We start from the raw sequence: 14747 nt of genomic DNA, 5'->3' as shown, positions 1-14747 counted from the left end.
AACGATATTAGTAAACCGTTATTCATTTTTAAATACCTATCCAACAATATAGCACGTTGGGGTTGGAATGAAAAAAAAACAGTCCCCACTTTACATATAGGGGGGGTACCCTAGCAAAACATTTTTCCCCTCACTAGCTCGGAAACACGTGTTTTGTCCTTTAGGGCCTTATCACACTTGCGATTTACAAGCGAGGCGAAAGCGAAGCGAGCGCGCAGCGAGTTCGTCGCGAGCCCGTTACCAATTCGCAGCGAGTGCGTCGCGACTTCGCCGCGAGCGCGCAACGATTTCGTAGCGAGTTCGCCGCGTCTAGATATGCTGTACCTTCGTCAGCAAAATTCATTTCTACCCACTTTAGTTTAATCCTATCATTTGTAGTAGTTTATTATCTACGAGTGTGAGCGGACAGTAACAATAATGGCGGAACAATCAAACACTGTTGGAATCGATATCGAGGCATTTATAAAATTTAAAATTTTTTTGATTCGTTCACAAAACAGCACATAATAGTCGCTCTCTTGCAGTCGATTACTTAAAAATGGATCCTCCCAAACACGCCGTTTCTGCTTTAGTTTTCGTTTCTTACTTCTTCGAAGCAATAAAGCTAACAGAAGTGTTTCGTCGTCGGAATCCATTATGTAAGTGACTGTCTAAGACGCAGATCACTTTCAGCGAATACGCAGCGTATTCGTTACGCGCTCGCGGCGAATTCGCGACGCACTCGCTGCGAATTAGTTACGGGCTCGCGACGAACTCGCTGCGCGCTCGCTTCGCTCTCGCCTCGCTTGTAAATGTGACAGGACAAGTGTGATAGGGCCTTCAATACCAGCGGGTAAAAACGCATTTTATCCACTAGTGGGTAAAGTAATTTGACCTTGAATAAAGTCAAATTAACTGCTTTAAAATTGATAAAAGTAGGTGAATCTAGTAATAAAGATGATTTACCACCTGTGGAACTACTGGAAGCAGTGATAAACGCAATTTTTGCTTTGTAGTTTCCTCGCTATAGTGAGGGGAAAAGTTTTGTGTTACACTCGGGTGCAAATGTATTTTACTTCTCGTGTGTTAAAAAACTCGCATGTTCAAGATTGTATTCTTGAACCCCTCGCTTCGCTCGTGGTTCAACTATAGAATTCTTTCAGTTGCTCGTTTTTCAATTCCACACTCGGCGTTAAAATACAACTTTGCCCCCTTGTATAACAAATAACTATTTCCCACTTTTTATTTTACCACTTTGTAGGCGTGATTGATATACATATTGGTACCAAATTTCAGCTTTCTAGTGTTATCGGTCACAGAGATTATCCGCGGACGGACGGACAGACAGACATGGCGAAACTATAAGGGTTCCTAGTTGACTACGGACTAACGGACTAGGTTGAAGAAGAAGAATTAATATATAGAACTCGATGGCACTTTATTGCCGGTCTGCTCTGACTTCAAGTACTTTGGCTCGCTCGTATGTGATGGATGAAATGGCGACAGGTTACGGGAACCATTTGCGACGCCCGGATGCCTCTTCGATTGAAGAGTAAAATTTATAAATCCATCATCAGACCTGTCGTCATGTATGGATCAGAGTGCTGGGCCCTAAAGGTGATGAATGAAAAGAGATTGCATGTAACAGAGATGAGAATGTTAAGATGGATGTGTGGCGTGACAAGGATGGATAAGATAAAGAATGGGTATATAAGAGGTAGCCTGAAAGTTGCACCGATAGTAGAAAAAGTAAGAGCGAATCGTCTGGCATGGTATGGGCATGTGATGCTGTACCGAACTTCCGCACCCACTCACTTATTTACTTACTTACTTGACTAAACATACTTACAACTAACCACCCTTTAAAAATACCCCGTAGATTTGGCCTCGTAATCGTCTAATGGTAGTAGAAGGACCCCTCGATATGAACCTTAGCAACCCAAACTCTTTAATGCGAAGTAGAAACGACTATTGGACTCATATAATTACTTATAACTTAACCCACTAATTAAAACTCAGCATAATTTTGTGAAAATTACATTAACTTGGACGAATAGGCAAAAGACGGAGATTATGTTAACGCTAAATAACGCCTGTGAAAAATGTGCGAGCAAAGTAACATACGAACTTGAGCAGGAAAGTAAACTTACAGGCGCCAGACATTTTTATTCATAATTTTGTTTTTTAAAAGGTAAATGATATAAAAAATATTTTTGTAAACATCGGCTACGCTCTAGTTTCGGATTCGGTTGCAGGACTGCCTTGCGATTCCGTCTGAATCCCTTAATCTCAACCAAACTGCTCTGTTGAGAATCCTATGCCAAACCAGAAGGGCTATCTATCTATGAACTAACCCCCCTTTTATTTTGTTTCATTTTCCCTAGCTATACCCCCCTTTTCCCCAATACTGCTAATAAACCATAACTTCTCGACCCTTTCACTGTTTCAACGATACACCGAGTAAGAAGCTTCCAATTGAAAACCCAAGAAAAGCAAGCTTAATCACTCCTCGGAGTTTTCGGCTTCCCATCAGTGGACGGCGCCCGCATGCCACTGGTCCCTAAACAACCCCAGCTAACACTCAATGATCGCTGTCACACCAAAGAATCAGAAGTTGCTACCAAAATTACAAATTACACTTTGATAAATTAAAAAGTAATAACTCAAAGCTTTTTCACACTTCGATAATAAATATTATATTGAAGTTTCATTATACCAAGAATAAACACACAATATTATTTATAAAATACCTTCTAACACCCAGTAATTTTGTTCAGTGATTTTAGATCTTGAATTTAATTTACTTTTACATAATTTATTTTTAGTTATTAGATAAGATACGTTTTTATACAGAACTTTATTTATTTCCCTACCTATCGATGTGTGTGATTCTACCCTACTAGACAGAAAGTTCCCTACTCTAAAAACGATAAAAACTCTGTTCGTACTCACCATGGACCCAGAGTTTTAGGACATACGCGGTGTATACCTAAACTGACTACGCTAGAGTTCAGCAGACTAGACTGAAGAAAGCAAACCCTATAAGTCTGTGTATTTATCCCCCCCCGATGCAGGCGTCCGTGGATAGGGAGGCAATCGGGTAGGATAGTTCCCTATTGTGTATATGATACATACTTATGACAATAAATATACAAGGCCTTCAAATACTGCAGCTTCGAGCGAGCATGGATTACTCCAAATGACACATATAATGTCCTCGCTCTAGGCTAACAGCTGGGCATTGAAGAACCAGGGAGGGAGAGATTTTTTTATTTTTCTATGTTGGTAAAGAGAAAAATGCCAATTTAACCCTCTGTATTGGTAAAACTACGGACCTCCTTGCATCAATAGTTTAACAGCCGCTAGGTTAATCGATGCAAGGCTAAACAAACTGTCTGTCTAGGCAGCGATCTGGCTTCATAATTAAATATTCTTCACTTAATTTGAACTGATTAGGTTTTTAAATATGATTAGGTATCATTTACTTTAACCATTAAATTTGATTATCACAATAATATTGAAACTTCTGACAAGAAGAACCGAATCGTCAGCGGCTCACTTCACTCATATAAACTCCAACTCAATAGCACAAGACAATAAACCTGCACCACCGAATCGGAATCTACCATCCAAAATCAGGCTCTGAAAAGAACATATGTTCCCCACAAAACCAAACAATAGACGGCATGAATAAAATAAACACTCACTAACTTTCAATACTTCTAGTAAAACAAAACTTAAACTTAGCAGTAATCACTACCCATTAGTACCAGAGCTAAACAGACTTTACGAGAATAAAACATAGATTTTATTCACAATAAAATCAAACACTTAGAAATTTGGGCAGAGGTTCCCCACTATTTAAAACAATTTTTACACTTTAAGCCAGGGTCGACTGTCGGTCCTCGATGCTCGAAAATTAATGAATAATCTAACGCTCCCGGAGCTATTTAAAGGGTCCAGCCAGTGCAGCTGCGGCATCATCTGTGATGGTCACAGATGTCATTCACACCACAGATCACGCAAACGCATCCACCCAGCGTGCCAAACGCACTCAGCGAAATCCACCGAGCCGCCCATCCCCACTCGCAGCCTGCAGCCTTCGGGCGTCATCCCCTGCAATCTAAAGTCAACCAAAACATAAAAAATGCCCCGTTACGTGACATTCAAGAGCCTGAGACACATTCAAAACCACAGGCAAGAATCAACTTCAGTACAAAATTTGACACGCTCGACCCCTATAAATATATGAATTTGTTTCTTCTATCTAAATTAAGTTCTGTGGTGGCGGCTTTGTTTGTCGTCTCTTCCTGGTAATGGGCACGCACCTGGCAGGTGCAGAATCTTTGTTTATACCTAAATTACATAGCGAATCGTTCGGTTATGAATCGTAATAAAAACACTTTAAAGTTTACATTTCATAGTAACTGAAAAACAGTTGGATACAATTTTCTTCCTGGAAGTGGACAAGCCTCGAAGACGCACCTGCAGGCGCTTTTGTTTGATGTGTCGTACTCCAAAGAGAAAGATCACAAGTGCTTTGTTTACACTCATACGCTCTACGCATTAAAGTTCACGTTTTCTCAGCAAAAGATGCTTCCATATCACAGGTGTTTCCACACCTGATTTAGAGAGAGACAGATATATCATTGTCTATACCTAATTAAACTACGAGCCGTTCGGTATTAAACCATAAAATGTTCACACTAAGATTTAATTTAGAACCTCTCATTATTGCATTGCGCAATAGTTGAAATACACCGTGTTCCATTCAACACCAAAGATCCGAAAACCGTTTGTTCAGAATCGAGAGTAGAATCGATTGAGCTACATCTTGATGGGAGTAATATTTCTATTCAAATCAACATGATTAGCTATCTTTTTACATACCTATTCCACTGTACTTGCAACACAACAATGTACATATCGCACCGCTAGAGGTTGTTTACCTTTTTCAATATTTAAGGGTATTAATACTTGCTGGCCACTTGGGCGAACACTCCTTCCCGCTACGAGCCCGACGTTGCTTGTCAATTCAATCCTAATGTCCATCACAAGCCACAACAAACTAAACTCGCATCTAATCACAACCTTGTCACTCCCAACATCGGCTCAAACCCGCCTACTACGACTGCGAAATCCACCGTGACAAAGCCTCAAAGTGTTCCACAATGACATTTCAGCTGTCTATTGGCAATCCTTATGTCGTTGCAGTAACGCACACAAACAAATAGTTTTATAGTTTATGATGGTAATTAGCAATTATTTCATCAAGTATAATGTGAGGTTTTGAGTTACGGCAGAAACACGATGTATAATAAATACCTCGGGTGTTTTGTTGAACAAGCGCCATCTAGCGGAGTTGTTTTACAATCGCTCGCCCGATCAATAACTTCGTTCGCTATTCGCCACCTATGTACATCTCTCAGTAGTTCTTAATGTTTAGTATTTGCTGAAAGATGGCGCTAATTTCAATAGACGATAATACACTGATTATAAAGCTTAATTATTTTTGTGTAATTATTTAATTCATTCGAATTCTGACATAGTTTTATATGAATAAATAAATACAAAGTTACATTTAATCATCAATTTAAACCATTTGTTCTCTTATTATGTTTCTTATTTATAGCTAGATGAAGTTGTTCAGTTACAATGCGAAGGGATGAAAGTCATGTGACGAGAAAGGCATTGCGAATGAGTGTGGAAGGAAGCACAGACCAACCCCTATAGACATCCATTACAAGACGACTCGCGGTCGCCAGCCTTCCTAGTATTTGCACTGATAAAAGCGCGGGCGCTCGCCGTGCCCGATCAGTATCGACCAAGTAACAGACCCGAAAGCAGCGCGTGTTTTTCGCACTAAAAAATTGGAAAAGGGTATTTTGATGCCTTAAAGATGTCCACCTGTAGTGTGAAATGGTGTGGAAAGGTAACAAGAAGCTCAAATTTAAAAACAGACGGCATTACATTCCACAAATAAGTCATATTTATAATTTATTCAGAGCCGGCATAGGTCAACTTACATTGGCCACTTACGCGTCAGTAGAGGGACAGTCATACTTCTGTCCCTTTTCATCTGGCGCGACTGCCCGCCGTCCTTGAAACGGCCAATCACAGCGCGCTTAACACATTCCCCGCCCGCTCCTCGCACCCCAAACACTGGTGACTCGTATCGCGAACAAAATATACAAGATTGCTACTCTATAGGAGGTTCTCTGTGGGAAGGAAGTAACGGGAGAGGAAAACCGAGGAAAAGGTGGATGGATTGCGTGAGAGATGATATGAAGCGAAAGCAAGTGAATGATGAAATGACGGATGATAGGGAGGTATGGAAGCGGAAGACATGCTGCGCCGACCACAAATGAATGGGATAAGGGCAGGCGAATGATGATGATAATATAAATGATAGAAAATGTTCAAAATGAAATAGAGGCAAACTGAAAATTTCAAGTAACTAGGTCAAGTGGGGTATCGTTAGAAAGAGCTCAAATTGTACATATCAAACTATTTTTTATTATTTTTTGGTTGTGGAAGAAAAACGTTTTTTTTTAAGGAAAATGTAAAAAAATAACGTCCACCCCCCCCCCCCCCTTATCTCCGAAGTTTACCCACATAAAATTATGAAATTTTCACCAAACATGGCTATTATAATGAATATTACAGGAAAAATAAAATCGTACGTATCATGAAAACATTTTTTTTAATTGTAAAAAACCTTTCAGATTTACATTTCACACACTTTTCAGATTTACAGTACCTGTATTTTTAACAAAATAACAAAATGAAATTATCTGCTTTCAAATAGAGGCAAAATGGTTAAAATCGGTTCACGCAATAACCAATTATTCCGTAAATATCATCTTCCATACTAGCTCGCGTGCATTAATTTACTCAATTTGCCGATAGATGTCGCTGTACGTTGAACGCTCATTTCCTACATCGCGTTTTACCTGATATACTTAATGAGGTCGGTTCAGGAGCGTCCTTGCGACATGTCGTAAGTCGTAAACTATTGAAGTCGAATAGTCTTGATTTTATTTGGACGTTGTCTAACAATAAAATTGTATATTCAAATATTACTTGTTATGTGGGAAATTGAGTCTTTAGGGATTTAGTCAAATCTGTACGGTTCTATGAATAACATTTTGATGATTCAACTCAGATTCAACTATTGAAAGTTTATTAAATTAAAAAAAAAAAAGACTGAGTCTACCCGTGACCACGGACGTAATGTCATGTCCGAAACGTCGGGTTAAATATAAAACGTAAGTTTTACGCGATTAAGTCCCGTTTTAATTTAATAAAGGAGAGGGCGCTGTACCTCAACTGTCAAACATCGTCTCTGTGTTATTTACGTGAAAATAAATAGAAAAACATCGTAAAAAAGTGCGCAAACTGTACAAGAAGTGAATAAAATTAACAATTAGTGCCATCAATTGGAGACAGTGCATAAAACTTACGTGAAAGTGTTTAAATACGAAAGATAAAAAACAAACAATCGTCAAGTCATTCTGCTTAAAAAACGCACTAAACATTAGGAAAATCGCCTTTAATACAGAAAGTTAAGTGTACGGGACAATACAGTGTGGTTTTATGCCGATGAAAAGGATTGTGCAAAAAATCTGTGATCTAGAGTATTGATAAACAAAACAGCAAGTCATTCGCAAATCCGATATTGATAACAGCGACATCTATTGACAGGCTAGGATACAACTCAGCAAAGTGACAAACTCGCTTACATAAAACCCACCACAAGCTAATAGTACACCAGTATAACGCTAGAGGGCGCTTAACAAGAATATCCTTATCTGTTTCCATACTGCACTAACAGAGGGCGTGAAAATCAATCATGGAAAATATTGAGAAAATGTTTCAATCACTGGAAAAGAAATTAGAAGAACAAGCAAATGAACTTAAAAACATGAAAGAAAGTATTCCGAAAAGCATTAACCAAAATATTGATGAAAAATTTGCTATTTTAGAAGCCAGGCAACAACAATTACAAAAAAATACCGAAGAGCAAGCGAAAAAAATCCAGAGATTAGATAGTTTTACAAGGAGGAAGAATTTGATTTTTTTCGGAGTTGAAGAGACTGAGAACAGTTACTTTAGTTTACAAAATAAAATCCTAAGCATAATCACGTCTGAAATAAAGGTGGACTGTCAAAAAGGAGATATTGAATATGTTACAAGAATGGGGAAAAAAGTCGATAAAAAAAAAAAAAAAATTAGGCCAATAATTCTCACATTAACGACAATGGGAAAAAAGATTGAAATACTTAAAAACAAAGAATTATTGAAAAACAACACGTCCTATTACATCAAACAAGATTATACCCCTGAAGTTCTCGAAAAAAGAAGAAATGCAAATACAAACCACAAAAAAGGGAAGGATCAAGGGCAGAAAAGGTACATAAAACAAAACAAACCATATATTCAAAAAGAACATACAACACAACATCGACAAAGCCATCAAGACCGACAAAAGAGGGTTCTATCACTATCGCCGGAACCGGAAACTGTCGTCCACGATAGCGAAAAGCAAGCTTCCAAAAAAAACCCCATTAAGAAGAATAAAATTGAGCAATATTTAATAAAACCAAAAGACAATGCAGCAATCAAACCTCCTTTGTGCCAGACCACCACTTCTTCTTCTCCACCCCCCAGCATATGACAAAAAGCAGCGACCTCTCTGCATCCCCCAATACGGCCGGTCACCGCGGGGGTCATTGACCACAACCCTCCACTCCACCCCACCCACTATATATTTGTACATATAACGCTCGATCCCTATTATCACATGAAAGGCTACTAGATTTTAAACACGCAATATCAACGATTAAATATGACATTATTGGTTTGGCAGAAGTTAGACGCACGGGATACAATATAGAAGAAGACGAAAACCATATATTTTGTTATTATGGAGAAACAAAAGGAAAACATGGTGTCGGCTTTCTCATTAAAAAATACCTAAAAGAATATATTCACAGCTTTATTGCAATATCTGAGAGAATTTGTATATTACATCTGAACATACGACAGACAAAGATATCTATTATTCAAGTTTACGCCCCTACATCTGAAGCGAAAGAAATCGAAATGAAGGTTTTTTATAGTCAAATACAAGACTGTCTGAAACAATGTAACGACAACCTTATAATTATGGGGGATTTCAATGCTAGAGTCGGCACAAAAAAGAAAGGAGAAGACAAAATAATGGGCACCTCATTCTTTGGAAAAAGAGATAAAAGAGGCGAAACTCTACTTCAGTTTTGCTGGGAGAATAACCTATTTGTAATCAACAGCTTATTCAAAAAACAAGAAAAACATCTATGGACATGGCTCTCGCCGAAGAAGAAAAAGAGTCAAATAGACTATATTTTATCAAACATAAAAGAAAAAGTCGTCAACATCGAAGTACTGCAAAACCTACAATACCCAAGCGACCACAGGCTGGTCAGATGTACATTTCAACTAACCAAAGGCAAAAAATCTAGAGCCAAATATAAAAGTAAGAAATATACACTGAGCACAATGGACGAGCAGCATCGATTTAAAACAGCTCTAGAAGCACAAATTACAAATAAAAACCTAGAAGATGTAAAAAATGTAGAGATGTACTATGGAAAAATCAAGAACGCTATTGAGGAGAGTATGAAATCGATTTCAAGTGAAAAATACACTCATAAACAGAAGTTTAGCCTTTCGGACAGTACAAAACTGCTCTTGCAAAGAAGAAACGAGTTAACAAATAAAAAACACTTAAGTAAAGAAGAAAAGAAAGAGAGAAGCTATTTATATAAAAACACCTATAAAATTATCAGAAAAGAATATCAAGAGTATAAATTATCTATTATTGAAAAACATTTAAATAAATCAGGCAGTATGAAAAAAGGCTTGAAGGAACTAAGAACCTCAAAAACATGGATCCCGTGCCTGAAAAAGAACTCTACAAAAAACACCGAAACATTTTCAAGGCCAGGTATAATAAGAGAAGCTACAAAATTTTATTCAGATCTGTACTCAGTAAAGTCAACATCACAATCCGAGACTCTACCACACATAGAAAACAATACCACCTTAAAAAGATTTTCACTCCAAGAAATATCAACAATTATAGAATTTTTGAAGAAAGAAAAAAGTAACGGCCCGGACGGCATTCCAAATGAATTAATCATAGCAGGAAAGCCTATACTAGCGCCATACCTGACCTCTCTATTCAATAAAGTATTAGACGAAAAAACCATACCTGACGAATGGGCCAAATCTGACATTGTTCTCCTATATAAAAAGGGAGACCCCTCAGATATTGGCAACTACAGACCAATAAGCTTACAACCAAATCTTTACAAGCTATTTGCTTCCTGTGTGGAAGAGCGCCTCGCGGAATATACGGAGAACCACCAGCCAGTAGAGCAAGCGGGCTTTAGAAAAAGTTATTCGACCATAGATCACATCCACTCTCTGGAAATAGTGATAGAGAAGTACTTAGAATTGAACCGTCCGCTCTACCTCGCATTTATAGATTATGCAAAGGCATTCGACTCTATCTCCCACGAAAGCATATGGAGAGCTTTACAAGAATGCGAAGTACCATCGGAAGCAATTGAAGTTATAAAGGACATATATAAGAAAAGCAAGAGTAAAATAATTTTGGATAAATCAGGATCAGAAATAGACATATGTAGAGGCGTCCGTCAAGGAGACCCTTTATCACCGAGAATTTTTATCACCGTACTTCAAAACATAATGAAAAATCTAAAATGGGAAAAGAAAGGTATTTTAATCAATGGAAAGTATCTCAGCAATCTTAGATTTGCGGACGACATAGTACTCTTCGCAGAAAGTGCGTCACAGTTAGAGTCTATGTTGAAGGAAATTGTAAATGTCAGCTGCGAAATCGGTCTAAATTTAAACACGACAAAGACCAAAGTAATGACAAACCATAAAAAAATCGCCATAAATGTTAGCAACGCCCCTTTGGAATATGTTGAAGAATATATATACCTGGGTAAGCAAATATCCTTTAAAAAGTCTAGACACCTGGATGAACTAACTAGACGTGTAAATATGGCGTGGAACAAGTTTTGGAGCCTGAAAGAAATACTGAAATCAAATACCCCGATAAAACTTAAAAAGCTCGTCTTAGACTCGTGCATCTTACCAACTCTATCTTACGCATCACAGACATGGATATTCGATAAACACACAAGGAAAAAGATAACAACAACTCAAAGAGCGATGGAGCGTAGCATCCTGAAACTAAGATTAAAAGACAAAAAGAAAAGTGAAGATATAAGAAAAATAACAAAAGTCATAGACGCATTACAACACTGCAAGAAATTAAAGTGGAAATGGGCCGGCCATATTGCTCGTATGAAGAACGATAGGTGGACAAAAAAGACGACCATATGGAGCGGCCCGGTTGGTAAGAGAAAGAGAGGAAAGCCAGTGCAAAAATGGTGCGACGAAATAGTCCACAGAGCGGGCAAAGACTGGACAGAAAAGGCTACCGATAGAGACATGTGGAGAAAAATGGAGGAGGCCTTCACTCTGTAGAGAGGTCCTTAATAAAATTAGTTTTAAATGACATTAAAAAAAAAAAAATCATTGATATATTTTAAATTATTAAAAAAAAAAAAATTGTAGAATTATAAAAATATATATATATAAATGTAAAACTGTATATAAATGTAAAGAGATGATGACATGTATTTGTATATGATATTTTATTAAGGAATCAAATAAAGGCTTTATTATTATTATTATTATTAATTTAATAATATCTTCACTCATATTATTAAATTAAATCGTGTTAGTTTAAATCAATATATTGAAAGTTTGTACGGAACCCTCGGTGAGCGAGTCCGACTCGCACTTGACCGGTTTTTTTTGTATGGAGTTGGCGTTCTTCTCCTAGTGAGTATTATATTCTTTGATACAAATACGAAAGTCGCCGAGCAACTGTTGCCCCTGTGGGCGCGCACCCTTTAGACTGTCTGTGGCGTCATTGCGTGCCTTTGGCTTCCCACAGACAGTCTTAAAAATTCATAATCTTAAAAAAAAATTGTATGCAATTGACACTGACAGATCTGACTGAATTTTTAAGACTGTCTGAGGGAAGCCTTAGTCCCTATTCATGGAGAATAGAGGTAAGGAGGAAAATCTGTCGAAGTAGAACAGTCGCAAAAATGGGTAATGTTGTAAGTCTTGCGAATGAAATGTAAAAAAGTTGTAACATACTTTTGGATATTAAAAAAATAAAATAACTCAGGAAAAATATCTGTAGAATAAAATAAAAAACCTCTCATCAGGATTTGAACCCGGGACCTCTTGCTCCGTAGGCGGGGTTACAACCGAGAAGGCTAAGAGATTGTCCAAGAATTTTATATATATCTCTGGATAGTGCGTGCCGACCAATGAGTTGAAGCCAGGTTCATTCATCTTTACTCCTATGTTCTATCTCATTCCAACACTGTGATGTATTGCCAGATAAGTTATTAAAAAAAAAACGTATAAAACATTCTTCAATCAAATTGACTTACTTTTCTTTGTATTATACGAAAAAAAAACTCAATCAAAAACCTTATTTCTCCGGTATTTACCTCCTGCGTACTATGGGAACACTAATAATAAAAAAATATGCCCGATATGTCAGAATTGTCAAAATTCATACACCGATTCAGAGATTTATTTTGCGAAATAAACGTTTTTCGACGATTTACTTAAGTTCTGCGCTATGTATTGCATAGTGAACCACTGTGGAAGTAAATGGAAACCGAAATCCGACGTAAAATTTCACAAGTAAGTACTTATTTTACCAAAATGTTCATAAACCTCACTGGCAATAAATTTTCTGCTATTTTGCTTGTAATCTTGGTTAGTTCTTAACATTATAGTACATGAGTGAAGAGTGTGATATCAACTATGGGGTTCCTCAAGGAAGCGTCCTGGGACCAACGCTCTTTCTTATTTATATTAACCAACTGTGCAACATGCCCATTGACAATGGCACCATTTTTGCATATGCTGACGATACAGCTGTGGTTTTCTATGGAGATAGCTGGGAGGAAGTTCGTACTTTTGCTGAGAACGGCCTATCCAAAATTGCTCGTTGGTTGCAGCAGAACCTATTAACCTTAAATATGCAAAAAACCAATTACATCTGCTTCACAATGACTAACAGTACCCAACCAGATACTTCTTTCAGAATTAGAATTCACAGCTGTAACAACGAAAATCAGTCAGATTGTATCTGCCCGGTCATCGAGAAAGTTGATCATGTTAAGTATTTAGGAGTAATGATTGACCAGAGACTGACATGGCATGTGCAATCTGAACTTATGATATCGCGAATTCGGAAACTTATATGGTCATTTAAACAATTAAGACATGTTGCCACTGCGAAACTGTTAAAGCAAATCTATATTTCCCTCGGACAATCCGTTCTCTCGTACTGTATCACCGTCTGGGGTGGTGCAACAAAAACCAAATTTTTACAATTAGAAAGAGCCCAGCGAGCTTTACTGAAAGTAATGTTTTTCAAGCCCTTTACATTTCCAACCAATGACTTGTATGAGCTATGTGGCCTCTTATCAGTCCGAAAATTATACATCCTAAATATTATTATGCGCAAACACAAACTAATCTATTTTCCAGTAGAGTCGATAACAACTACAAGGCGACAAAATCCATATGCAATTCCTCTTCTACCTGCGAAAACCGTGTTTGCAAAAAGGCAATACCTTATAAGATCGACGAGGGTATACAATAGTGCTAATAAATTACTAAATATTCATCCTATGTCTTACAGAGAATGTAAAAAGAAAGTACTAGACTGGATCAAAACAATGACCTACAATGAAATAGAAAACCTCTTAGTAAATTAAGTGTCAAAATATGAAAATACACACACACAGTACACACACACACACACACACACACACACACACACACCACAGTACACACACACACACACACACACACACACACACACACACACACACACACACACACACACACACACACACACACACACAAATAAACGCACGTGTACTTATTAGTGTTTAATGTGTAATAATTTACAACCTGTTTTCATGTAAAATAAATGTAATAGTTATTAGTTTTTACTTCTTGTCTTGAAATAATTAAATTTTGTCAACTACCTACACCATATTATTAACATTGTAGCTAATCTTGATGGAGGAGCGGTGTCTCTTGACACAGGTATTTTCATACTTAAAAAGAGGCACCAACCTGATTGTTGTAAACTATCTGTGCTACTGAATAAATCATTTTTATTATTTATTATTTATTTATTTTATTATATTGTTTTCATTGTCTCAAATTATATCAAAAATCCCACGAATAGGTTTAGAACGATAAATATGACCTTAAAAGAAAAATAATGCTATGTGTGGTTTTACGACTAGGGTGACCAATCTTTTTTCTTGCATGGTATTTACTCTTATTGAATGGAGCTAAATCTATCAACTTGGTACGGTTTCTATGTTCATAGTTCATATCACAGTATAATAATACCAACTTTATATAATTTATGTCTTTACAATTAACATGAATAATATTAAACTTTTCAGTGTTCCAAAAGATGAAGGAAGGAGGCAGCATTGGCTGTTGGCTGTCGATTGTACCGATAAAAGGAAATGTTTCAGAGCGTTCGACAATTTGCAGATTTGCACTTTAAGCCTGAAGATTATGACACAGAAAGAAATTTTAAAAATAGGTCCAGTAACGACGGAGAT

Source organism: Leguminivora glycinivorella, chromosome Z (assembly GCF_023078275.1).
Source record: "Leguminivora glycinivorella isolate SPB_JAAS2020 chromosome Z, LegGlyc_1.1, whole genome shotgun sequence".
Lineage (NCBI taxonomy): Eukaryota > Metazoa > Arthropoda > Insecta > Lepidoptera > Tortricidae > Leguminivora > Leguminivora glycinivorella.
This window is presented reverse-complemented; position numbering follows the sequence as displayed.